Genomic DNA, 20,558 nt, shown 5'->3' on the forward strand with positions numbered 1-20,558 from the left:
AAATATTTGGATTATGGATTGGATTTCGAATTTCACTTTTTACAATTTTATGAATTTCAGATTGGATATGGATTTTTGGATATCTGAAAATCTGAAATTTTTATACCTTATAGGTAGCCCTGAATATATCATAAATGGCCAATACTAATAAATCTAATTCTAAAGGTCCAATAAATTAGTACCTAAGATCCTATCCATTAAAATATTAAATCCAATAATTTAGATAGCAATCTTATAATATCTTGCATATCCTAGAATGTTCTATGCAGCAGGTGCCAGGAGATCGAACTAGCCAAGTCACTCAAGAAAATTGTTTTTCTTTCTCTTGTTCAGAGCAATTAAGATTCAAATTTTTTTCTGTGGAATTCACACGGTCACATATGAATTTCGTTCCTAATAAGTTTGTCTTAAGGCTCAAGAGTCAAATCCGAAATATCCTAACCGATTAATCTGAAATCGAACTTAAAAAATCCAGTCCAATCTGAACTTATTTGGATTGGATATGGATTCTAATTTCTTCAATTCAAAAATCGAAAATCTAACTGAAAATTTCATATCTAATCCGATGGCGCGAAGGCCCACCCCGGCAATATATTGTTTCACTATTTACATTTTTTTTGTGGTTTATAATGTTATGAACTTTGTTGTAGGGAGAATTAGTTTAATCAGTTATATGAACTTTCACCTTGTTGGTAAAAAATTAATTTTCCACCTTGAAATTTCCTCACATTTTCCTTTCTCTTGTCCAATTAAAAAAAAAAAGATTAAAAAAAAACTTTGATATGTACAGGATTCAATTGTTATCGTGAATCTAGGATTTTTGGTGATATTGCACCTTCATGAACACAAATTACACAGACTATAGTACTTTTGCAATTTTTTATAACAACTCTACCATTCAAATTAGCTTAAAATGAACCTCAATTGATAAATACAGATGGGGCCCACTAAACTTGAATTACTCAGGTCAATGAAGAAGATTTGGGTATTGGGTAGTAACGATGGATAAGCAAAATTGATTTAAGCTGTGAGTAGAATTTGGTGAAGGAGAGGAGAAATGGATATTTGTGGAGTAAGCTAATTACGGCTATTTGAGGTTGTTAATTATTGTATCTTTCTTTTATTATACCCCTTTAGATTTCGGCCACTATTTTCTAGTTGAGGAGAAAAAACACATGGCAATTTATTGTTTTACTATACTATTTATATTAGTTGTGTTTTAGAGTGTACGTATTTGGTTCAGAATATGGATTGAATTCAAGGGCGTTTTAATAAAATTAGTGACTTAAAGCCAGATTTTAATGCGAGGCCTTAAGTATATACACAAATATACGAAAAAAATTATATTTTTTTATTCTTGTTGCATTTACTTTACATGGTAACTTTAATATTTATAATAGTGAGGGTTGATTCGAGTTAATAAGACATTAGCCATGTGTTTTAAATACATTGTCTTGAATGTTGTTGTAAAAACTTCATTTATTTAGTTCAAAGTTCTAAAAATATTTCTCTAAAAAAGTAGACAGTTTTTTCTTTCTTTCTTTTATTACATAAATTTTGTGCTTCTTTTCACAATCTTCAACGTTGTCTAAGATTTTTTTTAAAAAAAAAAGTCCATCCTTCATCTCGGGGCCTGAAATATTTGGGGGCATAAAGTAATGGCTTTTACTAGCCACCCCTGCAGCTTGAATTTTGCAATAATTTTAGTACTTAGTTTAAATACTGTCTAGTATGGTTTAATCCATATGTTGCTAATTTCCGTATTATTACTCCACACTCCACCTCGCACGAAAATATTCAGAACAAGGTGGGGGTAGTCTCGGTGGAGGACAAAATGAGAGAAGTGAGGTTAAGATGGTTCGGGCATGTAAAAAGGAGATGCACAGATGTTCTAGTGCGGAGGTATGGAAGGTTGATTGTGGATGATTTCAGGAGAAGTAGAGATAGCCCAATGATGTATTGGGAAGAGGTGATTCTACAGGACATGACGCAGTTTTGGCTCGTCGAGGACATGGCCTTAGATAGGATGTTATGGTGACACCAATTAGGTTAGAAGGCTAGAAAGTAGTCGAGCATTGTCACGCTTATTCTTTCATACTTGCAGTCATAGTATTACTTCTGTAGTTTCTTGTCCTTTGAAATCTGTTATTATCTGTTGTTGCTTATACTTCGATTATCGTGTGATTTTTTGGTAATTACATTATTGCTCCTTTTTTAGACTTCTTTATCATGCTTTATATAGAATTTTGCTATTACTTCTTTACTTCTTTTATTTCTTTTCCTGACTGCTTTTGTTTGCTTTTCTTGAGCTGAGGGGTCTATCGAAAACAACCTCTCTTCCTCTCAAGGTAAGAATAAGGTTTGCATACACTCTATTCTCTCTGAACATCACTTGTGAACTACATTGGGTATGTTGTTGTACTCTTCCTCGCATGAAATGATAATACATTTTCACATAAGTTGTTCAAGTATTAGTTTATAAGAAAAATTAAATTAGTTACTGGACAATGTATAAAATAATGGTAAAATTTTATCGGTACCGGGTGTTTATACCCAATTAATAAATAAATAACATGTGTCACTTTCTTTAACTACAATTATTAATACTTAAGCATAACTACAATATATTTTGCACATATCTTAAATATATAAAATAATGTTTAAATAACTTAACAATTTTACAAATCTCAACTCTAAACAATAACGTAATAGGTGACCCTTTTCACCCAAGAATCCTTCTACCATATATAACTATCATTAAATATACTGGTTAACTTCTTTGGATATTCACACTGCTCAACTTTCAAAGCTTTTCTGCTATTTCGTCTTTAGAATGGGGTGTCATTCAACTAACTTTTTCGGCCAAATTGCATTTTTGATATCCCACCATGTAAGATGAGATTCCACCTACTCTCAAACAAGCTGGTGCGGATCTAGGGCCCGCCGTTCTACAAAAAGTTATACCGTATATATAAAATATTTTATTTTTATTTTTTATGTACATATATGGATTTTGAATACCCTGAACACAAGAATAGAGGTTGATTTAGTGATTTAGAGGTTTCAAAATTTATCTTAATGTTCCAAGTTCAAATTTTAGTCACTGCATTTTAATTTTTGGAACTCCCTCAGTAAAAAATTTGGATCCGTCACTGCAAACAGGGGTGCAGAAAAATATAACCATTTCAACCTTATAAGAAAAGCACTTAAAATGAAGTAAGTTCTAAACGACGCAGAACTTGAGAATTAAGTCACAACCATGAAGAAGAAGTGCAGAAAAATAAAGTAAAGAAAGAAGAAGACATTCAGGAAATTTAAGAAAGAAGAAGTCTTTCTAATTTTTTTTTTTGGGCAGGAAATCTTTCTAAATTTTAATTTGTCTTTTATGCTTAACTTAACTACGTCGGGTGTATACACTTGGTGTGGATAAATTTATACCCTAGCCAACAAACAATGTATGATATAATGCTCAATTTATATGATAACTAATTCTTCATATAGTCCAACCAGGCAAGCCCTTAATTTTTATTGGATAATGATAAACATTTCAAAAAAATTGACATCAATTATGTATAAAATCCTCCCACATTCAGAAGTTGATAAAAGTAAATATCTCTGAGTAGAGAAAATTACAATGAATAAGACGTGCGAGCTCTTATTCTTTTATTTTTTTTATCCAGAGAATAGTTAATATAAATTTTAAAAAAATTAACCACTAATGAGTGACAATAAAAATAAGATTAGACAAAGACATGCTCAAAGATTTAACTTCAAATTTAGAGCTCGAGCTCAACCTCAATAAGAAACATCATTCGTGCAACTTTTGAGTTAAAATGAATGTTCAACTTAAACTATAATTTAATTCTCAATATAGATTAGAAATTAAAACTGATAGTAAATTCTGTAATATGGATGTTGAATTATATTCTACAATCAGTTTTAGTATATGTAGAGTATAAAAATATAAAAATTTCCTTCAAGAAAATAGGACATCCATAAAAAGAGGGAGTTATTTTATATATATATAAAAGTTACCCTCTTGGTATGTCTTCATTTATTTTGCCCATTTAATGAATACCCCCCAAAAAATAAGCAAGAAATATTGGAAAGAATGAGAGGATTTGTGGATGATTATTTATTATCCATATCTTAATGGAACTACAAATGCAGATAGTTTATTTAATGTTTGTTATCCTGATAATGTTACTAAAAATTGTAATATTTTTTAAAACTTGTATAGTTATAAAATAAAAATAAAAAATTGTTCCTATTGTAGTCGTATGTAACTGATTGATATTGTTCCTAACTATTTTGCTAAAAACAATAAGGGTGATCATCCACATGTGTATTTCTTCATGAGATTGATTAAATTTTCTAGGATGGTGTGATAACTTAGCTCTTCCTCTAACGAAAGTCTAAATAATAATGCATTTAAGAATTTAGGTCGGGTAGGATTTCTTGCTTTATTTAGTTAAAGATTTATGATCAATATAGTGTTTGTTTCTTGCCATAGGTAAAGAAATTGATGGCCAGGATTCATTTGCTATGAAAGGATTAAAAAGGTAAACCAAAATAAAGAAAAGAAAAAAAATTGAAGCAAGCCAGCAACTACAAAAAAAACTTTCAAGAATCTCAACCTAAGGTAAAAATTGATGGTTCGTATTCATTTGCTATGAAAGGATTAAAAAGGTAAATAACTTTAACCAAAATAAAGAAAAGGAAAAGAAAAATCAACTGCAGCAAGCCAGCAGCTACAAAAAAAAACTTCCAAGAATCTCAACCTAGGTAAAAATAGATGGCTGAGGTTATTATTTTTCCTGAAACGAAGGGATTTTACAAAGCATAAAACAGAAAGTAAATGGTCTTTACAGTGCTGAAATAGATCTAAACGAAGCTACCTCTAAAAGATCATTGTTTAGACATTCTAAAATAAAGTTAGGAGGAACATTCCAAAATATATTTATTTCTCTCGTGTCTAAGATTCATTTGCTATGAAAAAATAAAAAGGTAAATAAGTTTAACCAAAATAAAGAAAAGGAAAAGAAAAATTAACTACAATAAGCCAACAACTACAAAATAAAACTTCCAAGTTAATCTCAACATACGTAAAAATTGATGGCTCGAATTCATTTGTTATGAAAGGATTTAAAAGGTAAATAATTTTAACCAAAATAAAGAAAAATTAACTGCAACAACACCCCCCCCCCCCCGGGGGGGCAAACTATGCTTGCATTGTTACTATATTATATAAACAACTTGTCCCAAGTCAGTCTCACTAAGTCATCTCTCATTTTGCTATAATAAAACTTCTTTTTGTTGATTTTTTAGAACTTATTTGATCTTTTTCTGTTCCCCAAAATTAAATCAATGATCAAAGGGAAATGGGACGTACCATTTTGGGTGTTATCGGTGTTGTACATTGTGCTTCTATCTGGATCATTTCAGGGTTATTTTTTTGCCTTAGCTCTGCCATGGAAGAAAGTGCCATATTATGGTACTATAGTCTTTCCCCTTGATGGGAATGTCTATCCTAAAGAATCCGCGACTTTTGTAGCACAAAAAAAAAAAAAGTTGAACCAAACTAGTACAAAAAAAAAAACGTTAATAGGTTGTGCGTGAAGGAGGCTTTGGTCAAAATCAGTTTCTTATGCTTCTTTCTCACTACGATGGAAATCATGATTTGCAAGTTGTAGGCATCGAACGGATTGTCGTTTGTGCGTCACGTGGATGGTTTACTTGAAAAGTAGTAAAACCTAAACTTTTAGGTGGTACGGTATGCAAATTTTCCCTGAAATTCTAGCTGGAGTTCCAACAGCTTCGTGCTAATGTAATTTCACTGTACCCTTTTTCATTAACTGATAGCTGGCTGCATTGCATCAAGGTGGCTGAATCCATTAAATTTACTCATATGAACAATTGAACTCTGGTAATGGTTGGTCTAATCAAGAAATAATTTAGGACGAATTGTGATACGTGCAAACGGGCTTGACACTATCTATTATTGTTATACCCCATTTTAATCGGGTTAAATTAGGAGTACAACATTTTGGTGATTCCTATTTATTTTATTTTAATGAGTCGTCACCTAATTAATTTAACGGTGAATTAGGACACCTAGATGTTAACTAAGGTAAAGTTAAAACTAAACCTCCATTAATAGTCTGCTTAACCAATGTGATTCCAAGTAAGGGCTCTATATTATCCTAAAGGGAAGGGGTTAGGCATCCTTTAGAATCCGTTAACTACGGTTGTCCGGCCAAACTTAGATTAATTAATTTAGATTAAATATAATGCTAAATCTTAAGAAAATAGGTTGTAAATGTTATGAAGATTTTGAAGGAAAACATGATAATGCTATTTGAACTAATTTGAAGAAATACATAGTAGTCCACTTAAAGAATAAAACTTATAAATGTTGTTAAGCTTTAAATAATAATTTTATTTTGAAAATGAGACTTGCAAAATATAATGATTTGTATATAAATAGAAGCTTTTTAAGAGAAAACCTAGTCAATTTAACTTGGATAAAATGACATTATACCAGTATAGTAGTGTAGGAAATCTAGACTTGTTTTACAAATATAATGCAAAGATGATGAGTTTTCTTTTTCTTTTTAACTTTATTTAATTATGCTCGGCTAAAAATATATATAATTGGATGAATCTTGAAAACAATGTTTATAAAATATACTTGAGTTTATATTTGTGTATTAATGACGCTTTAGAAATGTCTATGATAGTAAGAATAAAACATGATTCCCTTTACTTAAAATATATAGTCATGTTATTTTGCAAATCAATTGTTCCAAATAAAATAAATATTAGACATTATAAATAATTTTAACATGGAAAGAAGAGAATAAAACTTATGGAATTAATTGTTAGTTTCCTTGGATTAACTACCCATTACTAAAACTAACCCTACTAGTTGCTAAGGTTCATCTAAGTTAAGGAAATAACAAAGTAAAGTATTAGTTGCGCAAATACAAATCAAATACATAAAATGAAATAAAGGAGCGAGTGATATTAAATGGGCTCAGCCCATTTTAGGACTGCTGATCTGCTGCTATTGTCTATTGGGCTTTGGCCCAGAAACTTGTTTTCTATTTTTTCTTTGCTGCGGCAGAATTGATGGGAAATGACCCAGGAAGATTGTGTTGGGCTTTTAGCCCAACACTAAATGCGGAAGAAGAACGAGTCCCTCGGACTCGTATGTGAGGTTCATGCATAAAAAGATATGAGAGAAAAAGATTAGTATACGATCAATGAATAATGTTAAACATATGAAATATAAACTCAAAATAAATCGGCAGATTGTGTATATACTATATATATTTAAGTATACTTCATGTGTACACGTTCATAGCTGTTTTAAATAGAGGTATACCAATAATATGCGCAAATATATATAACAAACTGAAATATCCTTGCAACGACGCACAAAATTTAAACAGCACCAAATGACAATATAGACTATGCATTTCACCAAAGTATAGTAATCTGTTTCTTCTAAGATGGCAGCAAAGTTATAATAGCAACTATTACATCAAGTGTAGCATATATACTCATTTTTAAACACCAATTTAAGTAGCAAACAGGGCTGCAGCTTGATCACAAGAATGTGAGAGTCAACTCATAGTATCAATATGCTTCAAGAGTGCAGGCAACCATAAGTAGTGCTTTGAACCTCAGACACCAGCAGTTATCTCAGAGACAGATTCATTAAGTATAGAGCCTGTTGGTTTAAACCAACAGCTAATCCGTTAAGAATACTTTAAGAGTGATTAGCATGCTTGACTGCAAACAACATCAACAAAATGGCAGACAAGGAAGCAACAAGTTTATCCCAAAATGTGACAGCCACAGAGGAGTCTTAAAACCAAAATGCTACAGTTCAGAAGATACCCTAGCTACAGGCAAAACAAGTCCTGGACATCTAACATGCGTAATACACTTAGGGAAATATGTATATGGGAAATAGGCTGCAGATTTTCACATGGCTTATTTAGTCACTAGTCGAACCTTTAGCAAGGAACAAAATAACCACAGAGGAATCTGAAAGAAAAGAAGTCAACTAAACCAAATCATGCTCGAGTTTCTCAACCTATCATATGTCATCTATAAATAAATAAGAGAGGACCAACTCTGCCCTAAACAGACCAACCCAGAACTTTAGGAGAAACCAAACCTCAAACAAAGAATGAAAACCTTCAACAACCAAATCAACCATCATTTTTTTTAAGACAAGTCAAGAAAAGGAGCCTGAAAAGACACACTGTTGAACTCAAAGAAAACTGAGTTAGCCAGTAGCAAAAACATTCACAGGCAATCCCTTTAAAACTCAATCAAGTTGAAACCTAGTTTTTACTTGATTATCCCCTCAATATTTTAGAATAAGAGCAATCATTTGGCTTATTAGACAGTTATAGGACCAGCGCTTTAGATATTTAATAAAAAGCAGGAATTAGACTAATTTTGGTGTAAAACTTAACACACAAAAGACTCAATTGCACAAAGAAGTTTTGATTTCTTATGGTACAAGCCCCAAACCTTGTTCCTGGATTTAAGCATAACTAATCAAACCTTCTGTCCTATAACCACATAGTTCATGAGTTAACTTGTCAAAACAAAAGACTAACAGGGAGTGGACTGAGCTCTTTGGACATAACTCACAATGATCATTTCCACACTTAGTTACAAGATTTATGACCACAACCAGCAACCAAAAAGCTCTCTTAAAGTATCATTATGAACTAAATTAAAGGGTGAGGAGTATTATGGTTCTACACAGAGTTTGGAAGGATGCTGAAAAACCAACAAAAGGACATAACAAGTTAATGCTACTTCTTCCTTTAACTAGCACAAAATAGAACAATAGCAGACCCTTACTAAGAGTTCCTATGGACACCTTTTGCTTCATTGAACACCTTTTCCAATTAACATGGTACCAAATAAACAAGATTTAGACTCGTTGGCAGAAATGAACTGAGGCTTCACACTTAGTTATGAAAAGATTGCCACAAGTTAGGGAACCATTCAGCTTTTCCTTAAACCAAAAATGAACATTTAAAACCACAAAAAAGATGAATAATGGACCTCATCCAGTCTTAAACTAAAGTGATTAACATATAAGTTTTGAACCTATTTTTTCTCTAAACCAAACAGAGCCTATTTCAAATATTTACGAACCATCTTATAGTATGTTAATTCACATCATAATATACTGATAATGATAACAATATACTGAAATGAACATGCTTGCAAATACTTAAAGCATAAAGAAAGAAGGAGACAAGATTATTTTAACCTCTCACACAGTTTTCTTTTATCTGCTGATACATTTTGAACTTAGTAGAAAAGAGAAAAATGCAAATGTTCAGCAGTTAACACGAAAATACTACTCATGCTTTCATACGTAACTGAAGACAACTAGACATCCATTTCACAATAAGGATCGAATTCTGATCAAATATCAATCATAAGAACCAAAAAAAAAAAAAAAAGGAGAATTACTGAACTGGAAATTAAACCCTGAATAAAACATGAATCTCTAGATATCCTAACTATTAAACCGAAACTAAACTAACTAAATACAAACACACCTAAGACTACCATGCTACTAAACTGAAAATAAACCAACTGCGACAACTAACATGTACGGACACACACACACTTGTCAAATACCAGACTGAAACTAAACCAACTAAAAGGGAAGTTATTCACCTTTTCCGAGTGCAGCGAAGTGAGGCGAAGGTTTCGATATCTACTCGAACACTACCAACTCCGAGCTCGCGATGCTCGGATTCGAATCGATTGCAGGAACCAAAAGGGAACCAGAATAATTTTTCTCTTTCGAATGAATATCGAAACAAGATCAAAACTGATGAAGACTTAGCAATTTTCCACCGGAATTTGAAGCAATCAAAAGAACTTAAAATTTTTAGGGGATTTCTGCTACTGAAAAGAAAACCCAGTTCTTGGGGAATTTCATGAATCCAAAAATCCTCGGTTCTTGGGGGGGTTTCACCAATCAAAAATCCTCTATTCTGGGGAATTACATGAATCCAAAAAGACCCCTGGTGAGGATCAAAAAGTCAGTACTTATAGGGAAATTTTAGGGTTTTCTGGTGAAGGAGAGTGAGAGAGGAGCGGGGGACAACGGTGAGTGGGGGTGGCAGTGACAACGTGGGGAACAGGACATGGTGGAGACGACAACGGCGTGGGGGGCAGGAAAGAATGGGGGGTAGCAGTGGCAACGTGGGGGGAGACGAAGGAGAGAGGAAGGAGAAGGAGAAGAGAGGGAAGGGTGAAGGCGGCGGGTGGAAGAGGAAAAGGAAAAGAAAAGAAAATGGGGGGTTTAGGTTTAGGAAGAGAATGGGTCATCCGGGTCGGGTCGGGTATTGGATGTGGTGGGCTAAAATATATGGGCTGGGGTATTTAAAATGTGGGCTAATCGATTTGGGCTACTGAATTAAAAGAATGGACTGATTGAATTAAAATGTGGCCAGGTAAATTAAAAATGTGGGTTGATTTATGAATTGGTCCGAAAATAGTATGGGTTGATTGGGCTACTACATTTAAATAAAAGACCTATTTAAATAACTTGTGTTAAAATATTACTTAACATAATGTCATACCCCATTTTAACCGGGTTAAATTAGAGTACAACATATTGGAGATTCCTATCTTGCTTGTTTTAAGGAGTCGCCACCTAATTAATTTAATGGTGAATTAGGACACCTAATTTATTAACTAAGGTAAAGCTAGCTAAACCTCCGTTAATGGTCTGCTTAATTAGCGTGATTCTAGGTAAGGGTTTTAGATTATCCTAAAGGGAAGGGATTAGGCATCCTTTAGAATCCGTTAACTACGGTTAACCGGCCAAACTTAGGTTAATTAATTCTAAGGTCTAAAATTTAAGAAAATAGCTTTGAGAAAAAAGATAACTTATAACTAACAAAGTTTAAAACATGATTATATGAAAGTTGCAGTCTATATGGTGAAAATAAGTACTTAATGTTCAGAGCAGTAATCCTAAACGAAAAAATCTACCCCTTTCTAATCCTACGTTATCGTGAACAACCCAAACAAAGATGAGATAAAATACAAAAAAAAAAAAAAAAAAACACACACACACAAGTAAATCAACAAGTAAGTCTAAGGAAGATGATGATGATTCCAAGTGTGGGTATATCTAGTCTCATCTTGAGACTCCACATTGCGAGAGTCCCGACTTAAGACTCCATTTGCTCCCAAAGTGTACATGCAAAAAGAAAGAGGAGATAAAGAATGAGTATAAAAAAAAACACAAGAGTTCTAACAAGATGCTTGATTGCTTAAACGTCGTACTTTGGTTTATGTTTCACAACAGTTTAAAATGACTAGTAAAGCCAAGCTTCAAAACAGTCCCTAACTCTTTAATTTGAAACCTAGGAATTTATTTCTTGCTCAAAGAACTTGTCGAGTCACATTGTTTCAAAGATAACATAAGCAGCTAGGAGCCACACGAAAGGCTTAACAAAGCAACAGCTAGCAATCAGGAAAGTCCAGCAATCCTCTTTCTCAGACGCATAACCAGTAAACCGAAGATACAGGCCAAGTAAGGGACAAGCAAGATGTTGACACCCAATTTTGTCCCGCCTCTCCCCCGAAATACCTATTTATACCTCTGGTATTTTGAGAAATTAAAAAATATGCATTTTAATTTTACTATAATTATTAGTCTTTTATTAACGCCCCGTTTTATTATTCCACTGCAGTTATTATTATTATTATTATTATTATTATTCTTAAATTATCATTTATTACTAATTATCATTAATTATTATTATTCTTGTTATTTCCATTATTATTATTATTATTGTTATTATTATTATTAGTTACTAATCATTATTATCAGCGTTATTTTTGTTGTTATTGATCATCATTATCATCGTTATTTTTATTATTAATTATTATCATTGTTTTATCAATAATTGTTATTTATCATTATTAATTATTATCATTGTTTTATCAATAACTGTTATTTATTATTATTATTATCATCATTATTATTTCTTATTATTATTATCATTATTATTTTATTATTACCACTGTTACTGTTATTATTATTAATTTATTATCATTTTTGTTATTATCAATAATTGTCATTTTTTTTAATTATTAATCACTACCATATTTATTATTATTATTATTATTAATTATTATCATTATCCTTACTGTTATTTGTTATTAATTATCAAATATTTGTTATTTACTATTATTATTTTTTTTTATCACCATTATCATCAGCATTATCATTATTACCATTATCATTATTGTTATCATTATTAGCAGTATTACTACCACTATTTATTTGCTGCTATTATTTAGTATTATTAAAACTTGCATTTCTCAACGTTCTACCAACTGGCGCATACACATCGCATTTATTTCGCACATTTTTATGATAGCGTTTGTTATTTAATATTATTGCACGGTCATTGCAACATCATATAATTTTATTATCCGGATCTTTTATTTCCGTATTAGGTGATATTCTGGCACCCTTAGTACATCGTTAATCAAAATGGGTCTTTTATTCAAATTTAGAGGCCAAACTATTTCTTGCACTTAGTCCGTATATTGACTTACCGGACCCCAAATCAAAGTCCGATTAATTCCTAATATTTTTGGACTAGACCATACTTTTTATCTCAATTTTTAGATCAGTCCATGTTTAATTTAATAGTCCGTTCTTTTAAATACCCAGTCTAAAATTTGACCCGGTCCACAAATGGACCGGGTCCAATTCATTTCTCAGCAAAATAAGGGAAACGTTCCCTTATCTTCATTTCCGCCCCCTTTTTCCTTTCTCCTTCATCTCCGCCTCCCTTCACCCCCCAAAAAACCCTAGCCGCCTCTTCTCCTTTCCCGCTCCCTCGCCGCCGCTCCCACTTCCCCCCCTTTTCCTCCTTCTTCTCCGCTTCCTCCACTCATCCCTGTTCCCCACTTAACCTTGTCTCCCTCCGCTTCTCCTTCACTCTGTCTTCAAGCACAAGCACAAAGAAAAAGCAAGCAAAAACCTATAAAAGGAGGAGGAATCGGAGTTGAAAAAAAAAACGAAGAGAAAGGTACCAAAAAGACCCCCAAGAACGAGATCTTTGATTCATAAAATTTCCCCAAAACACCATTTGTTTTTTTTTACCGCAGAAACCCCCCAAGAAATATTACTCATAGCCGTTTTGAAATCTGTGAAAAATAAGAGTTATTTCAATCTCTTTGGAATACCCGAAAATACAGTCTTTAATCGTTCAAATTCTCTTTTGATATCAATTTCAATTTCCTTGATATTACCTCAAAAAAAAAATACTAAATCCATTCTATTTTGTTCGTTCGAGTATAAGTACCGAGATTTCGGAGTTTGTGTTATTTCGAGTGTAGATCGAAGATTCGCACCCACTTCGCTGCACCCGAAGAAGGTAATTCTCCAATCCTTCTTTTTATTCTTCTTTTTTTTTTTGCATTCGTTGGTCACCTTGTGTTATTTCGGTTTATTATTCCGCGATTCAAGCATGTTAGTTCAGTTAAGTTGATTTAGTTTGACAGATAGCCTGTTTCTGTGTTGGTTCGTTTTGTGTGATTAATCCTGGTTTCTATGATAATTTAGTTTAGCTGGTTAAGCATGTGAGCAGCTCTTCCCTGTTTAGTTGTTTTCAGTTTCGGCACGTGTTTATACACTAAGTTCGATATATTCTTATGTTAGTTGATTCAGTTTGTACAGTTAAGCCATGTTCCTAGAATGCCGCTTTTGGATAGTCGGTTTGGTCTCATATAGTGTCATTTAAATGCTTATGTGTTGGTTAATGATTGTGCTGTATAATTAGATTGATTCAGTTTGATTAGTGTTAAGGTTAAGTTTAAGGATGTACTGACTAATTAGTCTTTGTGTGTGTCGAATCTTAATTCACATATGTTTGAATACTAGTCAATGTTAGTCCAGTTCCTTTGATGTATAAACATGTCATTTCCTCATTATGGAGTAATATGATGTTAAAGTAATTAATATTTTAGATTGATTTATAGGCTACACATCTATTTAACTCGTTCAGCATGATCCTTTATTGATTAGCAGCAGTCCAATATGGCTATCCACTCAGATTAAGTTGATGTTTAGATCTAGCAAAAGGGGCTCAACAGAGTTTCGAATTAGTTGTATGAAATCCTTATATATAAAATAAACCTGAAGTATTATTTAAAGATTCTAATATGATTATTCAAGCTTATGTTCCTTCAACTTGATGCAGAAGTACTGTGAATTGCTTTACATCGAGATAATATGCCTTAGTCCCTTAACGAAGCATTCTTTATTTATGCTGTCAATCTCAGTTAAGCATGGTCTAGGTGTTAATGTACTCGTTTAGCCAAAAGGGTCTTGGGTGTTATTTGGCTAAATTTGCTGATGTTAACTATTCATTGTATGTTAATCTTTGTTTTGATTAGTTATGATCTGTGTACTGAGTTGTTATAGTTGATTAGGCTAGTTGTAGTATGATATGATTCGAGCATAGTTAGCTTCTAGATGTTGTTGCTAATATGTGTCAACTTAGTCTTTATTCTGATCATTTGAGCATATAATCTAATCCTGCACTGTGTTAGATATGGCCTCTGGCAGGTTAAATATGATGAGTGGTTTTGTAAATAATCTAAAAGTACTAGATGGCCTGCCTGTTTCTCCCTCTTCTTTCAAAAAACCAAGTTGTAAAAATATTCATTAGGTTCTAAAGGGGTCTCTACATATCTAGAATATACCCAAATGGTATGAAACTGTTTAATGTGGCTGTTTAAGCATCGATTTAAATTATTAACAAAAGCTTGTATTAATGGTTCTATGTCAGGATAATATGCCTTTACTTGAGTCTTTTCTTGATTGATTAACCTGCATATGATATTATTGATGTTTCCATGCTAGGTTATAAATTGAATTCTGATAGGTTTAGTATTGGTCTGAGTTTATTTGGATTCATATGTTCTTCAGCATGATAAAAAAATTGAATTTCAATGATGACAGCAGGTCTAAATAGAATCAACAAGGATCTGATTTTAACTTCAATTAGTTCATAAACATGTAGTGCCTCTAGTTTTTAAAGTTCTGAGCTTCCAATGCTTGCATGTTTACATCTTTGCCTGCCCCTTGTTTCATCTGAATTCACTCTCAATGAGCATTTATTCATCTGCATATGGCATAACCTCATTTGCATCATGATTTGGGTGTAGCATGAGTTACTTGTTTCATTCAATTCTCAACATGATAGGATAATGGGACAGATGGTCCCTGATTAAGTCTGAATGAAGTAAAAAATAAGAATCTAAATTCAATTATAGTCATGGAAATGAAATCATAACTTTGAGTAGATAAGGTCCTATTCACTCTGCTGCACAAACAGGTCATATGAGAGCACATTTCAGCCCCCCTTTTGTTTTCCTCTTGAATCGAATTGTTGCTTGCTTGTCCTGCATCCTGCCCACTGCCTTCGTTTTGAGTGGAATACTCAACTTCTATGATGCATAATGAAGACTCTCTGCATGATAACTAACATACTTAATCCATGTTAATCTTAAGAATTTCGTGTAGTTTGCCTAAAGCCAAATGTCTGTTTAGGTGGTATTCTTTACATCTGAGCATGTCTTTTCCTTTCCTATGAATATTAGTGTTTTATCTTGATTTTCCCCTGTGGATTGGAAATGCATTGTTTTCCCTTTTGAAATTTGATGTAAACCCATAAAATGTTAAGTATCCTATTTGCCTGTTAGCCCCCTTTTATGGGGAAACTCATGCTTGCTTTGATTCCTTGTAGTCATCATAAGACTGCAAATAAGTAATAAACTATCTAGTGTATATATCCATCTGTCAAATGACTTTTTGAAACCTTATTCTGAACTGCTGTCTATCCATAGTCAGATTGGCATTGTCAAATTGCTCATTGTCATACCTTTGCGATCCTGCTGTATCTTTCCATATACCTGTTATATATGAAACTTGTATATTCAGTATAAACATGGAATGCCACTTGTAAGGGGCTCAGAATTGCAAACCTCTATACTGTAAAATCCTAGATTTGGGCCTATCACTTTACGAGCTGGTATTTTGGGACTGCTTCTCTCATTTTCTGTCTTTTTTTTTGGCCTGTGTTCAATTAGTTTACACTCCCCTTAATGCAGTACGTACACTTAGCACAGATACAGAAATACATGACTTATGCATGTTTGCATTTTATTACTTAAATCCCTTTAGTAATTTGTTCAGTAAGTTTTCTTTTTTACATCTGTTCTGAGTTCACGTTTCGTATGTTTAATCGCATTCGTCGATTATATACTAATCTTTTTTTTCTTTTATTTTATGCATGATCATCGCATACGAGTCCGAGGGACTCGTTCTTCTCCCGCATTCGGTGTTGGGCCGAAAGCCCAACGAAATCCCTCTCTGCCCGGCCTCGTGTCCACCCCAATAGCAGTCCAGATCCACAGCAATACAAGAAAAGCTGCTGGGCCGAAGCCCAAACAGCTCTTAGGCCCAACAATCCCAAAATGGGCTGGGCCCATTTGATTTACTTTTATATATTTCATTTTCATTCGATCTGTATTATGTGACTAACATTTTATTTTCTTTTATTCTTCTTGATTTAGATGAACTTAGCGAATTTAGTGAGTTAACTTTAACATATTGGGTAGTAAATTTAGGAGAAAAACTCACAAGCAATCTCCCATAAGTTTCACTTTCTCCTTTTATATTTATAATATACATAATATTTACCCCTAGAATAATTGATAGCATAAGTTCTTTTGAGTTAGAGGAATCATATTTTAGTGTCTTAATTTCAGAACGTCATCAACACGCAAACGTATTTTAAAATAACTCTACAGATTTTGAGCCAATCATGTATATTCTTGATTAAGCTGATGGATAAAGATAATAGAAAAAATGGACAAAAGAAAGCTATCAGCTATTTCGTATTTTTTCATACTCCTAAAACCCAAAGTCAATTAATATCTCATTGTTTAGTTCGTTCAAATATTTATTAAAGGATTGCATAAATTTACGTCTTCTTTACTTATATGTTAGATTATCCTATTTTCGTATAGACTCATTTTATTATGCTACTTCCTTTTAAAATTATTGATTATTATTATAAATTTTATTTCAAATATCATTCTAAGATTTCCTTTTATAAAAGTATTGGTCTTATTTCAATAGCCTTCTTATTTAAAGCGTTAGCAACATTTATAAAACCTTTGTTTCAAATAGCATTCTAAAATCTCCTCTTATACGAATTACTAGTCCCATTCTTTTTTTAAAAAAAAAAATAGCCTCATTATTTGAAGTCCTTCTATAAATGGCATTTAAAATCTTCTTTTGCACAAATCGTTATATCTTTCTATAAGTCTTATTTGCACAAGATATTTTCTTAAAATTTAAATACTATATCCAACATTAATTGATTAATCTAAGTTTGGTCGGATAACCGTAAGTTAACGGATTCTAAAGGATGCCTAACCCCTTCCCCTTAGGATAATATAGAACCCTTACCTAGAATCACATTGGTTAAGCAGACCATTAACAGAGGTTTAGTTTTAACTTTACCTTAGTTAATATCTAGGTGTCCTAATTCACCGTTAAAATTAATTAGGTGGCGACTCCTTAAAATAAACAAAGCATATTTAGGAATCTCCAATATGTTGTACTCCGCTTCAACTCTAACTCCGGTTAAAAAGGGGTATGACAGGTTGGCGACTCCGCTGGGGATTTTTAGGTTCTTAACCATAACAACTTAGGTTAATAATTAAATTTATTGGATGTCTGGTTGTTTTCTTTATGTTTGCCTTTATTGTTGCTTTATTTTTTTTTTCTTTTATATTCTTAAGTGATTGTTTTATTATGTAAATTTTCTATGTAATATGTATGTTATTGCTTTCCTTAAATTGGCATTCCGCTCATATTTCTTCCACTCCTGGAAAACTCACACATATTCACACACTTAAAGCGGCTTCGCAGTTTGCGCCCGTGCACTACTAAATTACCCCTTTAGTTGGATTGGTCTAGTGAATTTAGTCGATCAGCGGTGCAGTCGACGGCCACGGACTTTCCACTCCCAAGTTGTCCGCTTGGGGGAGCCTTGCGTCATAGGAAAACAACTCCTAGTCAGCCTAAGATAGAGCTAAGCCAAAACCCTTTAAGGGCATGCACGAACCTAGGAGGCTTAATACCCAGGGTGTATTAAGTCCATTAGTCAACCTCTTCCAAAATGTCCAGGTGGGTCTACGACCCCGAGCGACGGTTATCACGTTATGTGCATTAATTTGAAGGATGAATGTGCGTTATGTGGACCATGTGCTATTTAGGTAGAACTAACCATTTGTGAACACAGGTAACCATGAGTCAACACAATGCCTACCCGAGATTCAGCATGGTTTTGAGCGTCCCTTCCCAACTAACAGCACGGTGGGTTGATTTGGGGGATTACGGACAGCGGGTTGTACGTGGAGCATTGGGACACTTACCGTCTTTGATGGATATCCAGCCCTGCAGAGACATCATCGAGGCTGCAACTGTGTTTTGGGATGAAAAGAGGGTCGTGTTTAGATTTGGCAACATTGAGATGACTCCGTTGTTAGAGGAAATAGGAGGCTATATAGAAAATGTGGCATTATTACGTAAACCAAGAAAATGGCAAAATTGTGGCATGATTATTCCGAGGCAACCTTTACCAAAAGAATTTGCTGACAGCTTCGGGTTCAGAGAGGGTAAAGGTGTGGAATGTTTGCAGAAGTCTATGATACCACTCGAGTATTTGTATCACAGATTCGGTTATCAAAGGAGTTTCGTCGATCATCAGGATGAATTCTTCTCATATGACTCTTGGAAGCAGAAACGGTGCTTCGCTTTCGCAGTATGTTTTTTAGGGACTATAGTATTTCCTAAAGGAACCACAAAAGACATTCACACCCATCTTGTTATTGTAACTAAGGCTCTTTTTGGTGGCATCGACGGGAAACACTACACTCTGGTCCCTATGGTCGTGGCAGATATCTACCGAGCATTAGGGCGTTGTAAGCGCGGTATAAGCATTTTGAAGGATGCAACTTTCTTCTGCAAATTTGGCTGATGGAACATCTTCAGAAAGTCAACGGGGGTCTAGCATTCCAGAAGCCGACGGGTGAGAATCACATTCTGGGTCATGTTCCAGGCGCTATCTTGACAGCAAAATCATTTGAGAAACCAAAGTGTGTGAAAGAGTGGGTAGAATTTCTTAGCCATTTTAACGATGACTCGATGCAATGGATGTTCAGTTGGTTTCCGTCTGAGGTTTTGGTGTTTCGAACGAAGATCGTACCATTTTTGGTCTTGATAGGACTTCGAGGTTTGCAGCCTTACGCCCCGCTGAGAGTTTTGAGACAATCAGGGAGGAAGCAAAACATACCTTTAGTGGCAGATATGAGTCATTACTGTGTTGACTACAAAGAAGGGAAAATTCCTTTTGCAAAAGAGGTTATTCGCATGTGGAAATTGAAAGAGACCACAAAAACAGATTCAGTTGAGCCAAATAGATACCAAGCTGGGTGCGAGGACAACTATGTGGAATGGCTGGCCGCTGATTTGGAGGAATCAATCAAACCCGGTGTTAGTTTGAAAGATCGGATTAAGGATGTGGAAGCCGAAGCATGCATATTACTCCGACAATTGCGTAAGAAAAGTCTTGTTTCTGAAGCCGAGCATCATGCGCAACTTAAGGAAAAGGAAAGGGAAGCAGAGAATTGGAAGCAGCAAGCACTTAGTTACGAGCAAAGTATGCAAGAGTTGGATACACTTCTGGCTGAACAGGGCGATACTTGTATCAAAGAAGGCATCAAAACAGGGGGTGTTCTAGCTATGTCATACCTTGCCCAAAATCGCCGAAAGATCGATCAGTCAATTCGGGCAACCAAGAGGTTCAAGAGCGACGAAGGGCCATCTTCATTTTAGTTAACTTGTTCAATAGCGATTGTAATAATTTCTTTTGCATTGGGATTGTATTCGTTTTGGGTTTTCAATTAATAGCACACTGGAATGACACATGACTACATATGTTATCCTTCAAATTCACGCTAGGCCTACCTTTGGCACAAAGGTCCCTTGCATAATAGGACGCATTGATTTCCTTCCGATATGTTTTGTTTGCTATTCAATATATGTTTGTTTGCAATATGTTTTGTTTGCTATTCAATGTATGTTTGCTACGCAATATGTGCTTATTTGCTATGCAACACGTGCTTATTTCAACGTTATCTGCTAAATCTCCATATTATTTTAAACAGCAATCATTCGGACCATACTAACACAGCTTTCTTCATTCTTAAAAGGTTTATTTTTTACTATCCCCCAGAGGTTGATTCGCGTTGACTGTGAACTGGCAGACCACCCATACTTCACGAGATCAAAAGCACGAACGTCCGGCAATATGAATGATTCAGGGGCATCCGAACAGACTGGCTTGGGACTCGTCACTCTTCCAAGAGAGGAACCTGAGGCTTTAGGAGGGGGA

This window comes from Lycium barbarum, chromosome 8, assembly GCF_019175385.1.
Source record: "Lycium barbarum isolate Lr01 chromosome 8, ASM1917538v2, whole genome shotgun sequence".
NCBI classification, from domain to species: Eukaryota; Viridiplantae; Streptophyta; class Magnoliopsida; order Solanales; family Solanaceae; genus Lycium; species Lycium barbarum.